This window comes from Aegilops tauschii, chromosome 4, assembly GCF_002575655.3.
Source record: "Aegilops tauschii subsp. strangulata cultivar AL8/78 chromosome 4, Aet v6.0, whole genome shotgun sequence".
Classification (NCBI taxonomy): Eukaryota; Viridiplantae; Streptophyta; class Magnoliopsida; order Poales; family Poaceae; genus Aegilops; species Aegilops tauschii.
Window position 1 is genome coordinate 526,054,603 of NC_053038.3, and position 23,773 is coordinate 526,078,375.

The following is a 23,773-nucleotide window of genomic DNA, read 5'->3' on the forward strand; positions in this document are numbered from 1 at the left end:
AGGTGGATAAGACTTCGCTGATCTGTCCGGATGATGAACTCCTCATTCTGCAAGTAGGGGCGCCATTGCTCTATGGCCATAAGAATCGCCATGCATTCTTTTTCATATGTGGATAGTCCTCTGTTCCTGGGGTCGAGGGGTTTGCTCATGTATGCTATGGGGTGACCTTCTTGCTGAAGAACTGCACCCACCCCGTAGGCGCAAGCATCTGTATCGACAGTGAAGGTTTTCTTGAAATCTGGTAATTGCAGTACAGGGGCTGTGATCAATTTTTGCTTCAGAGCATCGAATGCTTGTTGTGTATCACTGGTCCACACAAACTGGTGATTTTTCTTGAGCAGATTGAAGAGCGGCCGAGCTATGATTCCAAAATGTTGGACGAACTTCCTGTAGTACCCTGCCAGACCTAAGAACCCGCGCACCTCCTTGGCGCAAGTGGGTGTTGGCCACTTCTCAATTGTCTGAATCTTGCTGGGGTCGGTGGAGACGCTCTGTTCGTTGATGACTTGTCCAAGGTACGATATCTGTCGCTGTGCGAATGAGCACTTGGACTGCTTCACTTGCCAATGATCTGTTCGAAGTAACTGCAGTACTTGCTTGATGTGCTGAATGTGCTCTTTCAATGTCTTGCTGAAGATGAGAATGTCGTCGAAGAAGGAAATAGCACAGACACGGTTGACAGGGCGGAGAGTGGTGGTTATGGCGCCGTTGAATGTAGCTGGTCCTCCGGTGACCCCGAACGGCATGACGCGGAACTCCCAATGGCCAGAATGGGTTTGGAATGCCGTTTTGTACTCTTCGCCTTCTGCCCTTCTGATTTGGTGGAATCCCGCGCGCAGGTCTAATTTGGAGAACCACTTGGCGCCCGCAAGCTCGTCCAGTAGCTCATCAATGAGAGGAATTGGGTCTTTGCTGGCCACCGTCATGGAATTGAGTCGTCGGTAATCGATGCAGAGGCGCCAGGTACCGTCTTTCTTTTTGACAAGTAGTGCTGGAGAGGAAAACGGGCTGGAGCTTTTTTGAATGATGCCGGCATCGAGTAGTTCTTGTACCTGCCGCTCGATTTCTGTCTTGAGCTCAGGTTTATATCTGTATGGCCGCAGGTTGACTGGTTGTGCTCCCGCCATCAAGGGGATTCTATGATCACATTCGCGTCGCGGGGGTAGGCATCTTGGGTCTTCAAACACATCAGTGAACTGTTCCAGCAATCGCAGAACTTCCGTTGGTATTGGGGTGTCAGTTTTGCTGTTTCCATCCAGAGAATTCAGGTGTACGACATGGGCGATCGAGCCCTGTTTACAAGCTTTGAGCAGTTCTGGAGCTGATATGATGGAGCATTGTGTCTGGTTTGAAGAAATTGCAGCCAGTTTCAGTTGGCCTTCGGGTGTAGTGACCGTCAAGTATTGCTCGATCCAGTCGATGTTCATAGGGCTGTGCTTGCGAAGCCAGCCCATACCAAGTATAGCATCATACGATCCCAGCTTGAGGATTTTGAAATCCGTTTGGAACTCGTGTCCTTGTGTGACCCAGTGACATGCAGGTATGTAACGAGTGCATGGAATGGTAGCTCCGTCTGCAACTCGCACGCGGCATGGTCACGGCAAGGAAGTGGCTCCAGTAAGCTTGGCCGCGAGGGTACTGTCAATAAAGGATGTTGAACTGCCGGAGTCCACCAACAGCAGTATTTCGTGCCCTTGCACCCATGCTTGTAGTTGCAGTACACCTGGGTCTGAGGATCCGTCTTCTGCCTGACGTGAAATAGTGCATAGGTTCTCTTCTTCAGAAACGGGCGAATCAGGAGGTGATTCACCAATTGGATCATCCAGGCTGAACATGGCAAGCAGTTCGTCGACGATGTGCATTTGTACTATTGGTGGGCACACATGGTCCTTGCCCCAGCGTTCGCCACATTTGAAACAAAGCCCTTTTGCTCGTCGGAACTGACGCAACGCTGCGATCTTACTTGTTTCAGATGTGGCTCGAGCTGCATCGGTCCCACGCCTATCTTCAGAGCCATCCACAGGTGTCGTTGGTCGACTGAAGAAGGAGGGTGGGGTCGATCTGGCCGTGTGGCTTGGCCTTTGGCTGGTGTTGGAGAAACGCTTGTAAGGCAAGTCGCCGTCGGCCACTTCCTCCTGAAGTAGGGCCAGCGAACAAGCCGTGTCCAGGTCCGGTGGTCGCTGCACAAGCACCACCGCGCGGATGTCCGGTCGCAATCCCTCGATAAAACGTGTCAGGAAAAAATATGGGTGAGTACTTTCAGAGTAGGAAATGAGGTGATTCATCAGTGATTCAAATCGCTCGATGAAATCCGCGACAGTAGTATGCTGTTTAATAGCGTAAAACTGACGGATGAGCATCTGGTGTTTCTCACGCCCGAATCGAGTGCAGAGTAGTGATGTAAACGACTCCCAATCTAACCCAATCAGTTTCTTCTGAACTGATTGGAGCCAGATGCCCGCGAGGCCGGAGAAGTTCAAAATTGCCATAGGAACACGGTATTCATCATGAACGGCGAACATCTGGAAATATTGCTCATAGAGCGTTTTCCAGAGTTGCGGGTTCTCGCCGGTGAACAGAGGAAAACTCATGGGGGGTGGGTTCTGCCCCAAATTGGCGAGAAACGATGGAGATATGTGTTCTGGAGGGGCGATTGTGAGGTGCTGAGACGTACCCGTGACCGGGAGTGCCGCCGGTGACTCGATGCCCACCGGCGGAAGCCCCCCGGTGAGATCGACGTCGCCGTGGCCACTGGGCCCGTGGAGTATTCCTCGCGCTTGAAGCAGCGGTGGCAGAGGAGCTTGGGTCGTCACTCCACTTGACGAAGGTGGTGCGGCTGGTTGGGGAGGGGTCGCCTGCATCAGGGCGACCTTGGTCTCCAGCTTGGTGAAGCGGGCTTCTAGATCGGGTTTCCAGCGGAGGAGATCTTCGATCTGCGACGACTGCGCTTGCAGCTGCTTGAGGACGCTTGCAGAGTCGCTCTTCGCGTCCTGATGGAGCTTGTCGAGGTACTCCTTGAGTGCCGGATCCATGGCGGCGACGAGGACTTGCCGAGCGTGGGCGCGTTGACGAGTTTCCAGGGTGTCGCGGCGGAGATTGGTGGTGGTGGTGGTCTCTGATACCAGGATGTTAAGGTACCAGATCGATCTATTACACTCTCAGGAATTCAATCAATTCATACATCGATGTGTTCTTGCGGAGGAGGAAGGGAAAGGGAAGTAGGTGAGGAAGAGAGAGCCGCCGTCCTTTGCCTGATCCCAATGGATGCCGATCCAGTCGTTGCTTCCGAGCTAAGTAGCTGGCGGCGACGCGGTCAGCGGGTCCAGCCGGGCCCGATGAATCTTCTGTTGGGCTGAATGATTCTCTTGGGCCTGCTGGGCGTCCTTCTCGCTTCGTAGCCGTCTTGGGCCTGTTTCGCTGCCATGGTAGTGCTCTGGTCGTCCGTCGTCATGGCAGCGGCTCCTTTGCTCTGCTTGCTCGTCGTGGCGCTGACAGCATCCTATTTGAGAAAGTCCTGCCGTGGCGAACCCGAGACTCACACAGACTGATGAGCTCATTTAGTTCAAGAGGTAAATCACCATAAAGTCTGTTTCTTTTAAGAAAGCTGCAATTCAAATAGTAAGGTCAGTCAAGTTTTGAAGTTAAACAGAAATGAAAAAAACATATATCAAAGTTTGCACGCACATAAATTCCAGGGATAAAATGTTTATTAGCTCTGATGGAATTGATCCATTGAAGTTATTGTACCCCAGATCCAACACCTTCAGCTCTCGTAAATCTCCCATCTCTCTAGGGATAATACCATAGAACAAGTTCCTGTGCAGTACACTGTATGGATGGAAGGAAAATAGATCAGAAAAGTTTGAAGGGCGAACATCATTTCACAAGTACATAAGATACAAGAAATAGTATTAAGATGCTTTCTTGGTGAGTGCCTGAATGGGCATACATAATTCAACAGATAGATTTACTATGGTACTAACAATAGGAAAACTACATAAAGCACTGGTTTGCCATCAAATAATCATGTACTTGAATTTGATCCATGCAAAATTGTATTCTCAAAAGTCCCCTAGATCCAAGAAGAAACACCTGTCTTGTATCCAACTACACTCCAAGAAAGAACATACACCAAGTTAACTGATGTGCCTTAATTGACAGCTCAAAAGCTGAGGTCATAAGCCTCATCAGGAAAACATACACACTATGAAGTTTCAGCTTTACTACTGTGCTCAGCATGATAGCCTATATCGAAGTGCAAAATGACTCTTATTCAGTTGGTAGTTTCAGAAATACCAAATACTATCTTATGGTTGAAAGCGTGAAACATGTTATGTCAAAACCAAAGTGTTCAGAAAATAAACGTCACCAGAGGGACTATAGAATATGCTTACAGAAAATGCATAGTAAGCTGTCCAATCTCAGGAGATAACATTCCCTTCAGACCAAGATTTGGCAAGTTCCTACAAAACAAAGGCACACACAAATTAGGAAAAACATCAAAATATATATTATCAATCAGAGCATAGGGAAATGTTGCAAACATAACACATGATAGAAAACAATGTAAACAGAGCAAACATAGCTGCATAAGATGGGCATCCTATACTGAACAGTTCATGCATGTCAGGGGAACTGGATGTTTAACAAGATATCCCCAACACTGATGCTCCACATAAAACAAAATTAAGATTTGCATCAATCAAGGGTTGTTAACAACTCAAAATCAGCACCAAAGGAATTGTCAGTATCGAACGAGCCAAGTCTCTTTTTGAAATTCGAAGCCTCCCCCTCCTCCTCCCTCCCTCTCTCCCTCCACCGTCTTCTCCTTCAATCACCGCATCCCCGGCGACCCCAAGAATCCGAGGCATGATCCCCCCGAATCGCACCCCCATCTTCCTCGGCCCAAATCCCAATGAATCTCGCACCGAGTCAAGGGACACAAGAATCACGAATCCCCAAGTATATTCATCAACAATACGGGAAGAAACCCCCAGCCCCGGTGGTCCGGCCATGGACACGGACCCGCTGCCACTAGTAGAAAACTGGGCTTTGGTCAGAGGGCAATATTCACATTAGTCCCGGTTCAGTCACGAACCGGGACTAATGTGAGCATTGGTCCCGGTACGTGCGGCCAGGGGCCTGCCGGGCCTCGTGGGGGCATTGGTCCCGGTTCGTCCGGACCCTTTGGTCCCGGTTGGTGGGACAAACCGGGACCAATGGGCCACGCTCCTGGCCCACCACCCTTTAGTCCCGGTTCATACCACAAACCGGGACTAAAGGGCTGGTCCTAGTTGCGGCCAGTGTTTAGTCCCACCTCGCTAACCGAAGGGCGCTCACACCAGTTTATAAGCCCGTCCCTCTATGCCTTGTTGAGCTTCTCTTAAAGTGAAAATAGATGCCCTTATACAGGGAATTTCACCTAAATTCACAGTAAATTGAAATTTACTGTGAATTTAGGTTTAATTTTCTCTATAAGCGCATCTATGTTCATTTTTTTATATTTATAAAATAAATAAACCTTAATAAAATAAATAAAACTAAATAAACCTTAATAAAATAAAATAAACTATAGTAACTACAATAAATAAACCTTAATGAATTAAGTAAAAATAGCAGCAGTAAAATAAATAAAAATAAAATAATTAAAGTAAAATACATAAGTAATTAGAAATAAAATAAATAAGTTTTTTGTTGTAAGTAGAAACAAAACAAAACAAATAAAGCAAAAGAGAAAAAAACACGAGCCATCAACTCCATAACCGCCATATCTGGGATAGAGAAGGGCAATCCCTTGGAAGTGGGATTCACATACAGTTGCCCGTAACATCGACCATTCGAGCCTAGCAGGTGGAACTCGGATCTGTCAACAGTGTCAAAGCGGCAAATAGCAGGCGGAGGAGAAGCCACCGATGTCATGTATAGATCCCTTCTAGGTCTTGCGGATCGTGCTATTACAGCAATTTGGTTGGTTGATCCCAAAAAAAAAGGAATTTGGTTGGTTTTCTTGAAGCCCTAGCTTGCTGTGCCGTCCTATTCTCTCAATGCAATTTAGCAAATGCTACTACAGTACAGTAAAGGGAACAAAGAAAAAGCACGCAGTGAAGGAAAATACCTCCATATCAAAGCTGCTACTTATCTTGTTGGTTATCAGGATGTGGATATGTAGAATTTTCTTTAGCCACGGCAACAGACATGCATTCATCGAGGGGGTTCACTACAGAACAAAATAAATGCTGACGTTAGTTGTTGAGGGTACGTTTGACATCCCTGAGAGACTAGATAATGAAAAGATGAACCGTCAAACCTAGATGAACAAAGACGCTACCAAGTGGATGAATCTGATGGCCTGTCCTCCCTTGAAGATCATGCGTCCTCCCTTGAAGGCGCCACCAGGGCCATGGACGCCTCATACACCGCCGCGGACGTGTTGTAGTGATGAGGTATCGTGCAGGATTTGACACAGGATCACCTTCAGGCAAGATTAATAGGACTTCAGGGGCACGACGGCAGCGGCGGCGCCATGGCCGGAACTGGTGACGACGGCGGCGGCGAGCGAGCGGGAGGGTGGCGGCGGTTGCGTGCAAGTGGGAGGCCGGAGGATCACCACTCATTGTGCTCGACATATCACTACAAGAAACCTGTTAATCCATGACGGATTTCTAATGACATTTTTGGAAACTCTCATCGATGACCTGGTAAAACCCCACAAGCCCGGTGAAAGCCCGCTAAAGCCCGTCTAACCGTTCCCGTATAAAAACTTAACCCTAAATTCCCTCCTCGGCCCCTGCATCGTGTCCCACAGCACGTCGCCACCCCTCGTCCCTCCCACAGCTCGTAAACCTTAATAAAATAAAATAAAATAAACTATAGTAACTACAATAAATAAACCTTAATAAATTAAGTAAAAATAGCAGCAGTAAAATAAATAAAAATAGCAGCAGTAAAATAAATAAAAATAAAATAATTAAAGTAAAATACATAAGTAATTAGAAATAAAATAAATAAGTTTTTTGTTGTAAGTAGAAACAAAACAAAACAAATAAAGCAAAAGAGAAAAAAACAGAGGAAAAAAATTATGCCACCTACTGGGCCACCACGGCCTGAATACGACTAGAAACCCATCCATGGGCCAGGATTCAGGCCCGCAGAAGGCCCAGTAGGCCCCACAGGCAAAGAGAACAGTTAGGCCCGAAAGCCTGCAGTTGAGAGGAGTTCGAGAGGGTGGGCGCAGCAGCGCTTATAAACCACTCTCGAGCTCTCTCAACTAGTGAGGTGGGACTAAACTTTTGACGCAGGGCAGCACAAGGCCTTTGGTCCCGGTTGGTGCCACCAACCGGGACTAAAGGGGGCATTGGTCCCGGTTCGTGGCACCAACCGGGACCAAAGGCTTTTAGTCCCGGTTGGTGCCACCAACCGGGACCAATGAGTTCCCTATATATACCCCATCGCCACAGCAGAGCACTCCAGAGTGCTCTGTTTTTTCTGGCCGGCGAGGGAAGGGCATTTGGGTGCTCTAGCTCACCTCCTATGCACATGAGGAGTTCGATGAAATGTCTGAGCCACACTAGTTAATCTTTGTCCTATCGAAACTCGACCTCCGAGCTCCATTTTCCCCGAGATTTGTCTAGGTTTAGCGGTCCGTCACGTCCCGTCCCCGTCTTCACCGCCGTCGATCGCCCGCGCCGATCTCGTCGCCAGCACCACCGTGGTGAGCCTCTTGTTCTTATCTTCTTTCTGAAAGAAAAAAAATCTTACTTATACTTGTCTAATTTTGTTACTTTTATTATTCCTTCTTATTACATAGTGCGATGGTTTTGGTATCCGCCCCCGTCGGCCCTCGTCCTGTCTATGATTCGGATGTGGTATATATTATCTTTTTATAACTATTTGGTTCATTTATTGTTTATGACAAATATGCCGACCAACGTGACATAGATTTTATTTATCTAGGAGGTGGTTGAACCGGAAATTCTAACCGACCCTATTGTCGAGAGGTTAAATTTAGTTGAAGAAGAAAACAATTACTTGAAGGAAAAAATAAAAAAAATTGACAAGGAGAAGATGATATTGGAGTTGCATGTTGCGGATGTCGTCGATGATCACAAGATCAAGATGGATGCAATGCGCTTGAAGATTAGAAAGATTAGAAAATATGCCATTCATACCGAGGCTTGGTATCATTATGCCGTTGGATCAATTGTTACCTTGGTTGCGATTATGATCGCATTTGTTTTCTCATTGAAATGTTTTACATAGTTTCAATGTATGGTTTAATTAATTAGATGCTCTGGAGAGCTATATATATGTTGTTAGATGGGAACTATGTATGTACTTTGGTTTTATTGTGATGATGAACTTCTATTAATTTGGTCACTTAATTATCTATTCATGATGTTCTGTAATGGTTTTTGACACACTTAATTATATATAATGCACGCAGATGAACCGGCAATGGATGTACGGTGACAGACACACCTCCGAGTACATTAAGGGCGTGCATGATTTTCTCGAAGTGGCTGAGGCAAACAAGTAGAATGGTTTTATGTGTTGTCCATGCCCTATATGTGGGAATACGAAGTCTTACTCTGACCGGAAAATCCTTCACACCCACGTGCTTTACAATGGTTTCATGCCACACTATAATGTTTGGACGAGGCACGGAGAAATAGGGGTTATGATGGAAGACGGCGAAGAAGAAGTGGACGATGACAACTATGTGCCCCCTGAATACGGTGATGCTGCAACGGGGGAAGCTGCTGAAGATCAAGAGGAACCAGACGATGTGCCCAATGATGCTGCAACGGGGGAAGCTGCTGAAGATCAAGAGGAACCAGTGCCCGATGATGATGATCTCCGCCGGGTCATAGTCGATGCAAGGACGCAATGCGAAAGTCAAAAGGAGAAGCTGAAGTTCGATCGCATGTTAGAGGATCACAAAAAAGGGTTGTACCCCAATTGTGAAGATGGCAACACAAAGCTCGGTACCGTACTGGAATTGCTGCAGTGGAAGGCAGAGAATGCTGTGCCTGACAAAGGATTTGAGAAGCTATTGAAAATATTGAAGAAGAAGCTTCCAAAGGATAACGAATTGCCCAACAGTACATACGCAGCAAAGAAGGTCATATGCCCTCTAGGATTGGAGGTGCAGAAGATACATGCATGCCCTAATGACTGCATCCTCTACCGCGGTGCGTACAAGGATCTGAACGCATGCCCGGCATGCGGTGCATTGCGGTATAAGATCAGACGAGATGACCCTGGTGATGTTGACGGCGAGCCCCCCAGGAAGAGGGTTCCTGCGAAGGTGATGCGGTATGCTCCTATAATACCACGGTTGAAACGTCTGTTCAGAAATGAGAGCATGCCAAGTTGATGCGATGGCACAGTGAGGACCGTAAGAAAGACGGGAAGTTGAGAGCACCCGCTGACGGGTCGTAGTGGAGAAAAATCAAAGAAAGTACTGGGCTGAGTTTGCAGCTGACCCAAGGAATGTATGGTTTGGTTTAAGCGCGGATGGCATTAATCCTTTCGGGGAGCAGAGCAGCAATCACAGCACCTGGCCCGTGACTCTATGTATGTACAACCTTCCTCCTTGGATGTGCATGAAGCGGAAGTTCATTATGATGCCAGTTCTCATCCAAGGCCCTAAGCAACCCGGCAACGACATTGATGTGTACCTAAGGCCATTAGTTGAAGAACTTTTACAGCTGTGGAATGGAAACGGTGTACGTACGTGGGATGAGCACAAATAGGAGGAATTTAACCTGCACGCGTTGCTGTTTGTAACCATCAATGATTGGCCCGCTCTCAGTAACCTTTCAGGACAGACAAACAAGGGATACCACGCATGCACGCACTGTTTAGATGACACTGAAAGTATATACCTGGACAAAAGCAGGAAGAATGTGTACGTGGGCCATCGTCGATTTCTTCCGACCAACCATCAATGTCGAAAGAAAGGCAAGCATTTCAAAGGCGAGGCAGATCACCGGAAGAAGCCCGCCATGCGTACCGGTGATCACATACTTGCTATGGTCAATGATTTACACGTAATCTTTGGAAAGGGTCCCGGCGGACTAGCTGTTCCGAATGACGCTGAGGGACACGCACCCATGTGGAAGAAGAAATCTATATTTTGGGACCTACCCTACTGGAAAGAGCTAGAGGTCCGCTCTTCAATCGACATGATGCACGTGACGAAGAACCTTTGCGTGAACCTGCTAGGCTTCTTGGGCGTGTATGGGAAGACAAAAGATACACCTGAGGCACGGGAGGACCTGCAACGTTTGCACGAAAAAGACGGCATGCCTCCGAAGCACTATAAAGGTCCTGCCAGCTACGCTCTTACGAAAGAAGAGAAAGAAATCTTCTTTGAATGCCTGCTCAATATGAAGGTCCCGACTGGCTTCTCGTCAAATATAAAGGGAATAATAAATATGCCAGAGAAAAAGTTCCAGAACCTAAAGTCTCATGACTGCCACGTGATTATGACGCAACTGCTTCCAGTTGCATTGAGGGGGCTTCTACCGAAAAACGTCCGATTAGCCATTGTGAAGCTATGTGCATTCCTCAATGCAATCTCTCAGAAGGTGATCGATCCAGAAATCATACCAAGGCTAAGGAGTGATGTGGCACAATGTCTTGTCAGTTTCGAGCTGGTGTTCCCACCATCCTTCTTCAATATCATGACGCACGTCCTAGTTCATCTAGTCGACGAGATTGTCATTCTGGGGCCCGTATTTCTACACAATATGTTCCCCTTTGAGAGGTTCATGGGAGTCCTAAAGAAATATGTCCGTAACCGCGCTAGGCCAGAAGGAAGCATCTCCATGGGCCATCCAACAGAGGATGTCATTGGGTTTTGTGTTGACTTCATTCCTGGCCTTAAGAAGATAGGTCTCCCTAAATCGCGGTATGAGGGGAGACTGACTGGAAAAGGCACGCTTGGAGGGGGGACTCAATAATATGCAGGGACGGATATTCTTGGTCTCAAGCACACTACACAGTTCTACAGAACTCTACCTTGGTGACCCCGTATGTCGATGAACACAAGAACAGTCTGCGCTCCAAACACCCGGAGCAGTGTGACGACTGGATTACATGTGAACACATCAGGACTTTCAGCAGTTGGTTGGAAACACGTCTCAGAGGTGACACCACTATTTGTGATGAGTTGTACTCGTTGTCCAGGGGACCATCTTCGACTGTATTGACTTACAAAGGATACGAGATAAATGGGAATACATTTTACACGATCGCCCAAGATCAAAAGAGCACCAACCAAAACAGCGGTGTCCGCTTTGATGCAGCAACCGAGAGGGGAAAGGACACATATTATGGTTACATAATGGACATATGGGAACTTGACTACGGACATGATTTTAAGGTCCCTTTGTTTAAGTGCAAATGGGTCAATCTGTCAGGAGGCGGGGTACAGGTAGACCCACAGTACGGAATGACAACAATGGATCTGAACAATCTTGGGTACACTGACGAACCGTTCGTCCTAGCCAATGATGTGGCACAGGTTATCTATGTGAAGGACATGTCTACCAGACCGAGGAAAAGAAAAGATAAGGAAGAGAATACATCATACGATGAGCCAAAGCGCCACATAGTTCTTTCAGGAAAAAGGGACATTGTGGGAGTGGAGGGCAAGACAGACATGTCTGAAGATTATGAAAAGTTTCATGAAATTCCTCCCTTCAAAGTCAAGGCTGACCCAAGCATCCTGATAAACGATGAAGATTATCCATGGTTACGGCGCAATAAGCAAATGACACAAGCGAAGAAAAAGTGAAGACTTTCTCCCGCAACTATTATGATGATACCATGCCAACTTTGTAATAGACGAGTATGATACCATTGTCCGTTTTGTACAAGAAGTGCATCTAGTTTTTGCCGTAACCCTCTCAACTTTCTTGCACATGCTATGTGGATGAAATGATGATACCATGCCAACTTTCAACCTTTTCAGAGTTCATTTGAAATGCTTTTCAATTTTAGGGTCTTATAGCTCAAAATAATTAGTAAATGCATGAAAAATAACAGGCCAAAAATTAAAAATTATGCCACCTACTGGGCCACCACGGCCTGAATACGATTAGAAACCCATCCATGGGCCAGGATTCAGGCCCGCAGAAGGCCCAGTAGGCCCACAGGCATGTACAGAGAGGTTAGGCCCGTAAGCCTGCTTTAGAGAGGAGCTCGACAGCTCAGCCGCACCGCACCTTATAAACAGGTGCGGCTCTCTCTTAGCTAGCGAGGTGGGACTAAACTCACCACCACGCCGCTGTGCAAGGCCATTGGTCCCGGTTGGTGGCACGAACCGGGACTAATTCCACCCTTTGGTCCCTGTTGGTGCCACGAACCGGTACTAATGAGGCTGTGGCCCCACGAGCACCTTTAGTACCTGTTCGTGGCACGAACCGGTACTAGAGTTTCTTACTAAGCAGTTTTTTAGTCCCACCTCGCTAGCTGAGAGGCACTAGGAGCGGTTTATAAGCCCTGAGTGCAGAGAATATGAAGAAGAGGCGCAATGATCACGTTGCTTAGCTTCAAGCCTTGAGGAATAAGGTAGACTGCATCGAGCTATGTGCAGTGCAGTCTACACTATTCCGAAAGGCTTAAAGCAATTCAACGAGCATTGCGCCTCTTTTTTATTTTTAATAACTTATTACAACTCCGGACTTCTTGTGTTCCGACAAAATAAAATAAACTTTAATAAAATTTATGAAACTAAAATTAACAAAGTATTTTCTGTTCAAAACATTATAAGAAACCTCTATTATTATTGAAACTAAAATCATATAAAATTGATGCAACTAAAATTATCGAAGTATTTTCGTTTCAAAATCATTAAAAGCAAAAAGAATTTTCATAAAGAACTTTTTTTGATAGAAACTTTAGTAGCAAAAAGAATTATCATAAAGTAAAATAAATAAGTAATTAGAAACAAAATAAAATAAAGTAAATAAGTTTTTTGTTGTAAGTAGAAATAAAACAAAATAAATATAGCAAAAAGAAAACAAAAAAACTAAATACAGCAAAAAGAATTTTCATAAAGAACTAATGGCACTAATAGAAAGTTTATATTTTTTTCTAAAACTAATGGCACTAACAGACAGTTTGTAATTTTGCTGACCTAAAAGCAAAAAGAATTGAAAAATAATGCAAAAAACAAAACAAAAAAACTGAAGAAAAAAAAACTATTTTTATAGTAAAGTTAATCACAAACTTGTGATTCACACAAATTTCATAGAATTCAAATTTTAACTATTTAAATTTGAAAACTAATGGCACTAACAGAAAGTTTATAAATTTTCTGACCTAAAAGCACAAAGAATTAAAAAATAAAGCAAAAAACAAAAGAAAATAAATAATGCAAAAAACAGAACCAAAAAACTGGAAAAAAAATTAAAAAAAACTGCCACCTATTGGGCCACCACGGCCTGAATACGACTAGAAACCCAACCTGGGCCAGGATTCAGGCCCGCAGAAGGCCCAATAGGCCCACAGACAGCACAGTGTGACATTAGGTCCGTAAGTCTGCATTTGAGAGGAGCTCGAGAGGGCAGCCGCAGTGGGGCTTATAAACCACTCTGAGCCCTGCTCAACTAGCGAGGTGGGACTAAACTTTTGGTCGTGGGCAGCGCAAGGCCTTTGGTCCCGGTTGGTGGCACCAACCGGGACTAAAGGGGGCATTGGTACCGGTTCGTGGCACCAACCGGGACCAATGCCCCCCCTTTAGTCCCGGTTGGTGCCACCAACCGGGACCAAAGGCCGCCGCTTCCCACCCTGTGGGCTGCTGAAAAGGGACCTTTGGTCCCGGTTGGTGGCACCAACCGGGACTAAAGGGTAGCATTGGTCCCGGTTGGTGCCACGAACCGGGACCAATGCCCTTGCTATATAACCAAGACCTGTGAAAATTTCACATCTCCGTCGCCTCCCTCGCCAGTTGCCCCCGCCGGCAGGCTGCCCAAATCGCTCGCGCGCTCCTCGTCGTCGTCTACGCCGCCGCCAACGCCGTCGCCTCCCCGAGCCCGCGCCGTCCTCGTCGCCGGCATACCTCAGCCCGCCGTCCTCATCGTCCCCGTCGCCGCGTGCCTCCCCGAGCCCACCCCTCCACGTCCCTGTCGCCGCCTGCCGTCCCGAGACCACCGTCCCCGTCACCGTGTGCCGCCCCGAGCCCGCCGTCCTCGTCGCCGGACTCCTGCCATCGCCGCCCCCCTCGAAGTGAGCCCCCCCTTTCCCATGGTCCCGATCGAGCGCCGCTCTTGCGCCCGAGTGCCCCTTGCTCTCTGCCGCCCCTGCTCCATGGTCGTCGCCGGCCCCGACGCATTGAAGAGCAGAAGGAGAGGATAAGGAGAGGAGAGGAGAAGGAGTGGAGCAGCAGCAAGACGCCGACCAATTTTCTGAATTTTTTTACAGATATGAACATTGCATATAGAGGGTGTTTGATCAAATGCTAGATGGCTTTGGGCATTTTTAGAATTTATGATATTTTTTGTGGTGAGGTACTGATGCAAGACAAAGGTGATGGCAAAATTTCAGAATTTTTGGATTGGTTTAGAATAGGTTTTCAGCAAGGAATTTGAATCTGGTTCAAATTTCATTTGAATGGAATTTGAAAATTTTGAACTATGGATCAGAAGGTTTTTGGTGAAATGGAGTGTGGTACTGTCATGAAGTTGGAGTAATTTTTGTGGTTGTAAAAGAATTAGGAAAATTTAGAATGTGCTAAATATGTCAAAAAATGTTTTTTTGTTCATATACAGAAAGTTTTTATATATGACTATGGATATATGAGCAATGATGATCCATGGATGTATGCATTGATATATATGAGAAACGATGTTCATAGAATATTTACCAAGTATATATGTATTTTTGTTCATAGCATTTTTTTCCATTTATATATGTATGTGGCTATAGATGGATATATATGAGAAATGATGATCCATGGAAAAGTTTTATATGCAAAAGTTACATTTTTAGAAAAGTTTTATATATCTAGCTAGGAAAGGAAGAAGAAGAAAAAGAAGGAGAGGAAAAGGGAAAATAAGAAGAGGAAGAAAGGAGAAGAAGAGGAGAGGAAGAAGAGGAGAAATAAATAAGAAGAGGAAAAAAGAAGAAAAAGAAGAGAAGTCTTCTTCTCTCCTCTATTCCTTTCTTCTTCTCCTCTTTTTATTTCTTCTTCGTTTTCTTATGTTTTATCGGGTCTGTCGTCGTCGATATACCCCTCTCCCGATAACTTCAACACGAGGGGGGTCGATATACCCCCTCCCCACCGATAATATTATTTTCCCATGTACGTATGTCGTCGTTGTCGATATAACCCCCTCCCGATAACTTCAACACGTGGGGGGGGGGGGTCGATATACCCCGATAACATTATTTTCCCATGTATGTATGTCGTCGTTGTCGATATATATAACTCCCTCCCAGATAACTTCGACATGATGGACGGTCGATATTTATACCCCCTCTCGACCGTGATAACTTATACCACGGGAGCACCCCCCGGCCCTCTCGCTCGACAAAAACTCTCGAGGACACCCAAACCCTAGAAAAAAACGATGTCGGTCTCCTACCCCCTCCCGCCGCGCCCCTACCCTTGAAGCGTTGCCTAGGCCACCCCAAACCCGGAATAAGCTAGGTCTACGTTTGCACTAATATATCCACCTGCTGTCATGTTTGTGTAATAATTGCCATGTTGTAATATTTGCAGAAACAATGGAGCACGGACGAGATGAGCAAGCAGAAGAGGTGTTGGGGGACATAATCTTAGCCGGAGGTGATATCTTGTCGTATCTTAACGACAATGATGGTCTGGAAGAACAGGGTGAAGAAGCAGGCTACGGTGATCGAAGAGTGGAGGAGGAAAGACATGATTATGATGGCTCCGGTGACCCAATGCTGGTGCAAGAAGGAGCCCGTGGTGATGGCTCCGGTGACCGAACAGAGTCCGGCTAGGTAAATATATTAGTTAAGCCTGTGCTGACTAGCTAATTGATGCATTCATTGTTTTGGTATGTACACATATTAATTAACACTCGTCTTTCTTCTTTTTTCTAGCCCTCCGGATCGAGCACAACTTCGGTAAAGAGACGAGGCCCAAAGAGAAAGTTGCGCCCGGATGAAAGGTTTGAGATCACAGCAATCGCGCGCGACGGCCAACCGATTGAACCCCTCCGGACAAAGGATGCATTTGCTGCTCAGTGCGGGGTTCTAGTTAGGGACAAGATCCCGATCAGCATCCACCAATGGTATAAGCCTAAGAAGGAAGACCCTGAGGTGTCTTATGTCAATGATATGCAGAAAGATGATCTTTGGACTGAGCTGAAGGCAAATTTCACCCTACCGCCAGAGGAGGATCCGGAGAAGCCAGTTATAGAGCAATTAATCAAGTCTCATGCTCTTAAGAAGATGGCAGACCTATTCAGGAGGTGGAAGAATGAGCTGAAAACGTTTGTCGACAAAGAAGAGACACCAGAATTCATCGGCCGGTATGAGAAGATCAGAGATCACTGGCCCGCATTTGTGGCCCACAAGACATCGGAAAAGAGTAAGAAGATGTCAGCGACAAACAAGAAGAATGCTGCGAAGAAGAAGCTTCACCATCGCACGGGGTCAGGTGGCTACCTGAAAGCCCGACCTAAGTGGGCCAAGGCCGAGAATGATCTGCTTGAAAAAGGGATCGAACCACAGACAATGAACTGGACAGACCATTGCCGGACTTGGTTCTTCGGGGCTGGCGGAACCTTGGACCCTGTATCAGGGAGGTGCGTTTGGACGAACGAGCTTTTGAGAATACCAGTCAAGAAGATTCAGCAATATATCGATAGAGCGCAGGAAGGGACGTTCGTTCCAGACAGAGAGAACGACGAGCTCACAATGGCCCTCGGGAATCCTGAGCACCCTGGACGGACACGAGGCACGCCAGGCTCCGTTCCGTCGAAGGCTGGTTTTCCGGACGCGGGCGGTTACAAAAGCCAGGAGAGGAGGAAAAAAGTGGAGCAGATCCAAATTCATAAGATGCACGAAAGGGTTCAAGCGCTAGAGGAACGAGACAGCAATCGACATGCCGAAACTGCCCCCGAAGCTACACCGCCATCTCAGCGGAGAAGCAGCGTGGCTTCCACCGAGCTGCTTCAGCTGGAGCATGCGGCTCCTGCTAGCTACCCCGTGGATGCTATCACGGAGTCTCAACATTGCCACCTTATGGCGGAATGGCAGAACTTCAAAGTCAAGGCGGCTGTTGGCTCTGTTTTACCTCCTGAACCCGGCACAACCTACCACTGCCGGCCGATTCCAGAAGGATATGCTAGGGTGATGGTGGATGAAATAACGGAGGGATTTGAGGAGCTCCAGCTTGACCACCCTACCGGTGAAGGGGAGACTCGGCTGGGTTTAGCTCTGAAGACTCCATGCCTATGGCGGAAGGAGCTCATCAAGCTTCCGAACTGGACGGCTCCGGCGAGTAAGGGCACTCCGCCTCCTCCTCCGGCAAGTGATCAGGGCACTCAGCCTCCTTCTCCGGCGCGTGGCGGCACTCCGCCTCCTTCTCCGCCAGCGCCGGCGCGCCAGAGCAGCCAGCCTCCTCCTTCTCCGCCTCGTCAGCAAGGGCGGAAGAGACCCGCCGCCGCTGCGGCTGCTCCGGCGCGTCGTAGTCCTTCTCCTCCGCCTTGTAAGCAAGGAAAGAAGACAGCCGCAGCCGCTCCGTCTGCTCTGCTGGCGTCTAGCAGTACAGCTGCCAGAGGCGGGAGGCAATACAGATTCAGTCCTTCTCTGAAGACTCCAGAGAAGTTACCATACGAGAGGACCGAGGAGGAAACCAGGAAGATCGTGTGAGCCGAAGTGACAAACTTCTTTGAAGGGGTGAAAGCAAAGAAACATCCACCTCCGGAGGAGAAGGTAGATCCGGTGAAAGCAAAGCGCACTCTGGCTGCCCTAACAAAACCACCAAAGTCTCCGCCGAGAGGCAACTATGAGAGCATTCTTGCAAAGACATATGCCGAAGCGGAGCGGTCGGGAAGTACTGTCAGTGATAAAAGGTTAAAAGAACGATGAGCTGGGAAAAAAATTGCCCAGCTCGGCGAACAAGCGAACCAATCGTGCCCCCGCTCAAGGTGTCAAAAGACATCGCCGCTAATGATCCGAGTATGGTGCCCAGTTATAGCAATCTTGGAGATTACCTGCCCGACGATGTACATTATGAAATCATGGAGGTGGACGAACACAAATACCTTTACGGGAATCCTCTCGTCAAAGATGAAAGATCTCTAAGCACGATGATGCGAAGACTACATGATTGGTACATGAAAACCTGCAGAGAGTCTGATGGGATGGATACTTTGACGCTGAGAGTTAAATCGGAGCATGACCTCGTTGGAATTGATCTGCTAAATGTTCCATTTGAGGATTTCTTCCAGTTTTACAATCAAAAGGCCCTCGATAAAACAACGATCACTTGCTACTGTCTGTAAGTAGTACTACTTCTGTCATTAAGTCTCTCTATATAGGTCAGCTCTTTCATTGCATGTATTTATACTTATCCTCACTATATTATGCAGATTGAAGATCGCCGAATTGAAGAAAAGACAAATCGGTGATATTGGGTTCATTAACACAAATCTCATAGATGCATATACGGTTGAAAAACATCCCAAAGAAGCCGAGGCCAACTTGCTACAATCGTTGGTATTAAATCAAAACAAAGATATAATACTCTTTCCTTACAACTTCAAGTGAGTGTTACTATCTTGTGCATATTCGGTTTCCCTTATTAGTCCAGGTTATGGTAATGTAATTGATGACTTATGCATGCATGCGCAGCTTCCACTATATTCTCCTAGAGATTAAGCTTGAGGAGGGAGTAGTAACCGTCTTAGACTCGAGACGAAAAGATCCTCAGGACTATGCGAACATGACTCAAATGCTCGAGAAGTAAGTTAAATCGATCATTATCCACCATATCGGCAACTTTGTTCATTTCCTGATATCAAGTAATTGTTTTCTTTGTCTGGCAGGGTTTGGAGAAAATTCACCTCAAAAGCTCCGGGACTGCCGAAGAAGCTGCAATTTAATCACCCGAAAGTAAGTACTATAGTAGCATGTTCCGCGCATCTCCTAGTGATTCAAGCGCTAGTTTCATCAATACCATTTAGCATTGCTTATCAGTTTGATTGACCTCTATTTCTTGTAAAGTGGTTGTGGCAGGAACCCGGGAATAATTACTGTGGATACTACGTTTGCGAGTCCATCCGCTACACGACCTGTGAGCGGGGCTACACTGAAGAACAATATGAAGTGCGTAAGCAATAATATTCACAATTTTATTTTATTACCATCATTTGTGTTGAGTTTCATTTATTCATATATATATATGTATTGACCCCCTTCTTCAAATTAGATGTTTCGAAAGCGGGATGAACTCCTAGCACTAGATCATATGCGAGGAATTCAAGAGGAATTGGCGGCATTCTTCCTTGACCACGTGATCGCTGAAAACGGAGAATACTATGTGGACCCTGTGTTCCTACAATTTAATTAGGAGATTGTATTGTAAGAGATAATTATTGTATATATGTAGCCGGTAGTGTCGGATAGATATACGAGAACTTGTTGTCGACCAATATCTCGGAGAAGGAGAGGTGATCGATATCACTTCTCTCTGTATGCATATGTTCATGACGATCTTCTGTTTCCTTCATTTGATTACTAGCTAGCGTGTCTACTCCTCTCCATACGTATATAGTACGTAGCGTCGACCAAGCACGGAGATAAGAGAGGACACTTCTCTCTATTAATTAGCTAGCTAACACAATATATGAAACACCTAAATTAACCCCCCAAAACCCCTAAACCACCCCCTTTCAAAACAAAAACAAAAACCTCAGCTCCTGCCAGCTGCTGACGCGTGGATGCCTATTGGTCCCGGTTGGTGGCACCAACCGGGACCAAAGGCCCTCCTGCCTGGGCTCCCCGCACCGGCCACGTGGACGGCCTTTAGTCCCGGTTCGTGTAAGAACCGGGACTAAAGGGCTAGGGCATTAGTAATGACCCTTTAGCCCCGGTTCTAGAACTGGGACTAAAGGCCCTTATGAACCGGGGTAAAAGCCCCTTTTCCTACTAGTGTGCTACCCACCACCGCGCGGCTGCCCCTCCACCCTTTGCCGGAACACACGCCGGTCTCCAACTTCGATGCGCCACCCTCATCGCGCTGCCCGTCCCCGGCATCCTCCTACAAGGACAACCTCATCTTCAGGCCTCACCCCCATCGCCGCCACCCTCGCCTCCTACCCCGCTGCCGCCACACCACTACCGCCGTGACTTCGATCCAAATCAAAGGCACATGAGCAGGAGGAATGCGGCCGGCGGCGCCCTACCCATACGCATCGAACGAGCCCGTGCTCGTGTGTGCTGCCCGCTAGTGTTTCCTTTTTTTCTCAGATTAGACATTTTAAAAAGGACTGCGGGTTGAGCCAGCGCTAGCATATAACCACTCACCTGGATTTTCTCTCGACAATCAACAATCAACAATGAATTCAGCAACCAACATGAATCAAGTCCCTGACGGCGAGTTCAGCAGCACATATAACAACTAACAAGAATTACTCAACAATCAAGAACCATCAAACAAATTCAGCAGCACATACAGATGCCTGACCCACATCCCTCCTGCTTGCAACTCCATTGCGAGTGGTGAATCATGAAAAAAAGAGAAAATTTTGCATCACGGAGCAGAGTGGAAGGGAAGGAAGGATGGGGGGTTTGAGATGTTACCATCCCCTGTCGCGGGAGAGGAAGCTGCGTTCTTGTAGGTGCTGAATATGGCGCCGAGGAAAACGGGCACGAGCAGAGGTGTGGAGGAAGACGAGCAGGAGCGTCCGCTAGGGTTCGGAGTCGCCGTCGTCACTGACAACTGCGAGGAGCTCGTGGTGGAGCCAGTGACCCGGCTGCGGCGGGAACGCCATGGCCGCCCTGCCTCCTCCCTTCTCAAGGCTGCGTCTGCGCGCTCGCACCGCCGTGGCCATGGATCCGCGGATCCCGCCGCCGTGGTCGCTGCGAGGAGGTCGAGCTGGAACCCCACGGGCTTGGTCTGGATCCAGCCGTGTCGGGAGCACCATGGCCTCCCTTCTCGATATGGGGGAAGGGAAGGGAAGGGAGAGGAGGGGAGGGGAGGTCGCCGGTGCGCAGAGGGCGGAGGCCGGCGGTGGGGTCGCTGAGTCGCCTGATGCAGCCAGGGTCGAGGGGGATTTTGAGCACGCTCACCTAAAGACAGAGGAGACCGGAAGGGGTCCATCCGGATCCTGTGAACGAGAGGTGGGTCGGGACGGGAGGAAAGAAAATCGGGAGCGAGGGGGTCGTACGAAAGGCTTGACGAACGTAAGAGGGGAAACGGAACACTACGTTTCCTTTAGATAGTAGAGATTTGACCCTTTTTCTACTAGTGTCATGTTCATGTACCATTTTGTCCCAAAATAAGTGTCATGGTTTTAGTTTTAAATTTAAACTAAAAGCACGACACTTATCAGGGAGTACTTAGTAGTTAGTACAGAATATAAGCGTCAGCAAAGCTTTCTCTTCTTGTGCTTGGAGGTTTTAGTACATGCGCTCACCAGACTCTTCTTGTAGCTAGGCAGACAGGTGCGCTACCTTGTCAGTGAGAGTAGAAGAGTGGGACATCAACTCCTTCAACAGAGCAGGGCAGCTTCTGGAGACATGATCGATCGAAGTCGTGTGTCGATCGCCATGGCCTCGTCTAGTTTTTTTTTAGGGGGAGGCCTCGTCTACTTTGGTGGGAGAGTTGATGAGCAAGTCAAAGCACGCGTCCTTCATCCCCCCCCCCCCCCCCCCCCCGCGTCGCCCCTCCTCTTCTGGCGACACGGGGGAACCCCCGGTCGCGCCGCCGAGTCCCCCTCCCCCCCTACCTCGCCGCCACCCGAGGAGGCCGCCGTGCGTTTCTGCTGGTTCTCGCGTGCGCTCGAGGCGGGGCGTTGACTCGCGGTGGATCTGGGGGCCGAGCTCGGGTCGGGCAGCGGCGTTTGGCCCGTCGGCACGGAGATGGTGGCCGGCCGGTCGGCGCAGAGGTGGCGTCTCGCAGGTGCCGCTGCTTCCTGGCGCCACGGTGCTGTGGGCGGGCGCGGCCGGGCGCGGATCTGGCACGGCGACGAGCGGCGCCTGTGGTCCGCGTGGGATGGCGGTGGGAGGCGCGCGTGGGGCGCGGCGGCTCGCCGGCGCAGGCAGGCCTTGCGGCGGGCCACCGTGGGGGGGGCAGGCTGGTCGGGACACGGCTGTTCCGGCCGGCGTCTGCAGGCTCGTGGCAGCGGCGGTGTGCCACGAGTGAGGACGGCGACGCGGCGGCGTCGCACGGGACGGGCGGCGCGCAACTTCTCTTCTGCGGCCGGTGGAGGCGTGGCTGCACTTCCTCGAGGGAGGCTGTGTGGCGATGCGTGGACGAGCCTGCCAGCCCTGTGGTGCGGGGGCGGGCTCGGGCGGCGGCTTCGGCAGCGAGGGGCGCGGCAGGACGTCGCGAGGACGCCCTGGTGATGTGCGGGTCGGGGGCCCGGGTTGTCGGCGAAGAGCGCCCCAGCTGTGGGTGATGCTGATTCGTCGTTGGGCAGCTCCGATGGTGGTGGTGGTTGGTGGGCTCGCTGGTGCCGGTGCGGGATGATGTGTGGCTGAGGTGGTGTGGGAGCTTGGGTGAAGACCCTGTCCCGGTCTTGTGCCGTGACCAGTGATGGCGGCGGCTGTGGCCGTCGTTGACCTTCCTGGAGGCATCGCTGTTTTGTTGCCGCTCCCCTCCTACACGGATCCGGCCATCTCGGCCTCTCCGGGGGAAACCCTTGATCTGTGATCGGACGATGGCGGCGCTTTGGCGTCGTTTTCCCTCTTGGGGGCTTCGTCTTGGGAGCCCGGCATCGGTGGGCGCGACCCGTGGATGGTGGCGGTTGTGGCGACCAGGCTTCTGTGTCAACGATGACGGTGGGAGCGATGTCGACGACGCGGCAATGGTTGCGGTAGTCGGCTATTCTCCGGCGTGTCCGCGGTTTTGTCTCGGGTTGTTTGTTGCTGTGGAGTCGAAGCTGCGGTGGCGGGGCCCTGTGGTATACGATGACCGGCTGCAGGTGGCCCGTTCGGCGATCTCCCGTGGCGCCAGCCGTGCCTGGTTTTGTTCTTCAGAGTTCTCCGTCAAAGTCGGAGCTGCGCTGTCTGGCCGCAGGTGGCTAAGATTTGGCGCAGATCTTCATGTAGCTTCACGCGTCCGCTTTGGTGTGGGTTGAGTCGACGATCGCCTGCGGCAAAGTCGGAGTCGTTTGCTCAGAGTGTAGGGATGGCGATAACGCCTCTAGGGGAGGAGTGATGACGATGACGCGTGCGTGCTGTCTCGACGAGACCCTCTTTGGAGTGGTGTGTGTGGGGTATCTTATGTGTGCCGCTCAGCGGTTGTGAGGGTTTTCGCTCGGTTCTCCATAATTAACCGTGCAATCTGGTTTTCGCTCGGTTTTCCCTAATTAACCGAGCAACTCTCTTCTGCTTATTTAATCGATGAGGCAAAACTTTTGTCTCCGTTTCGAAAAAAAAAGCACGCGTCCTTGAGCCCTTGGCCAGTGATGCTGCTCAGCGTGGTTGCCACGGTGCTCCATGTCCGCGACCTCCATGAGATGTTGAGCCATGGCGACCCCATGCCCTTCTTCTTCTTCTTATTCTTCTTCTGGCAGCGAGTCGGTGTACACGAAATGCAGCAGATGCCTGAAAACCTCTG

General features: G+C 48.9%; 1 non-coding gene across 1 annotated transcript; it reads right to left on the minus strand.

Moving 5' to 3' along the window:
- Nucleotides 1-3,494: 3,494 nt before the first annotated feature.
- Nucleotides 3,495-21,255, minus strand: LOC109732375 (uncharacterized). Its single transcript, XR_012182749.1, has 4 exons — nt 20,791-21,255; nt 4,395-4,463; nt 3,685-3,828; nt 3,495-3,604 (listed from the first exon to the last, which is right to left on the minus strand). It is a non-coding gene; the product is annotated as an uncharacterized protein (transcript).
- Between the last annotated feature and the right edge of the window lie 2,518 nt (nt 21,256-23,773).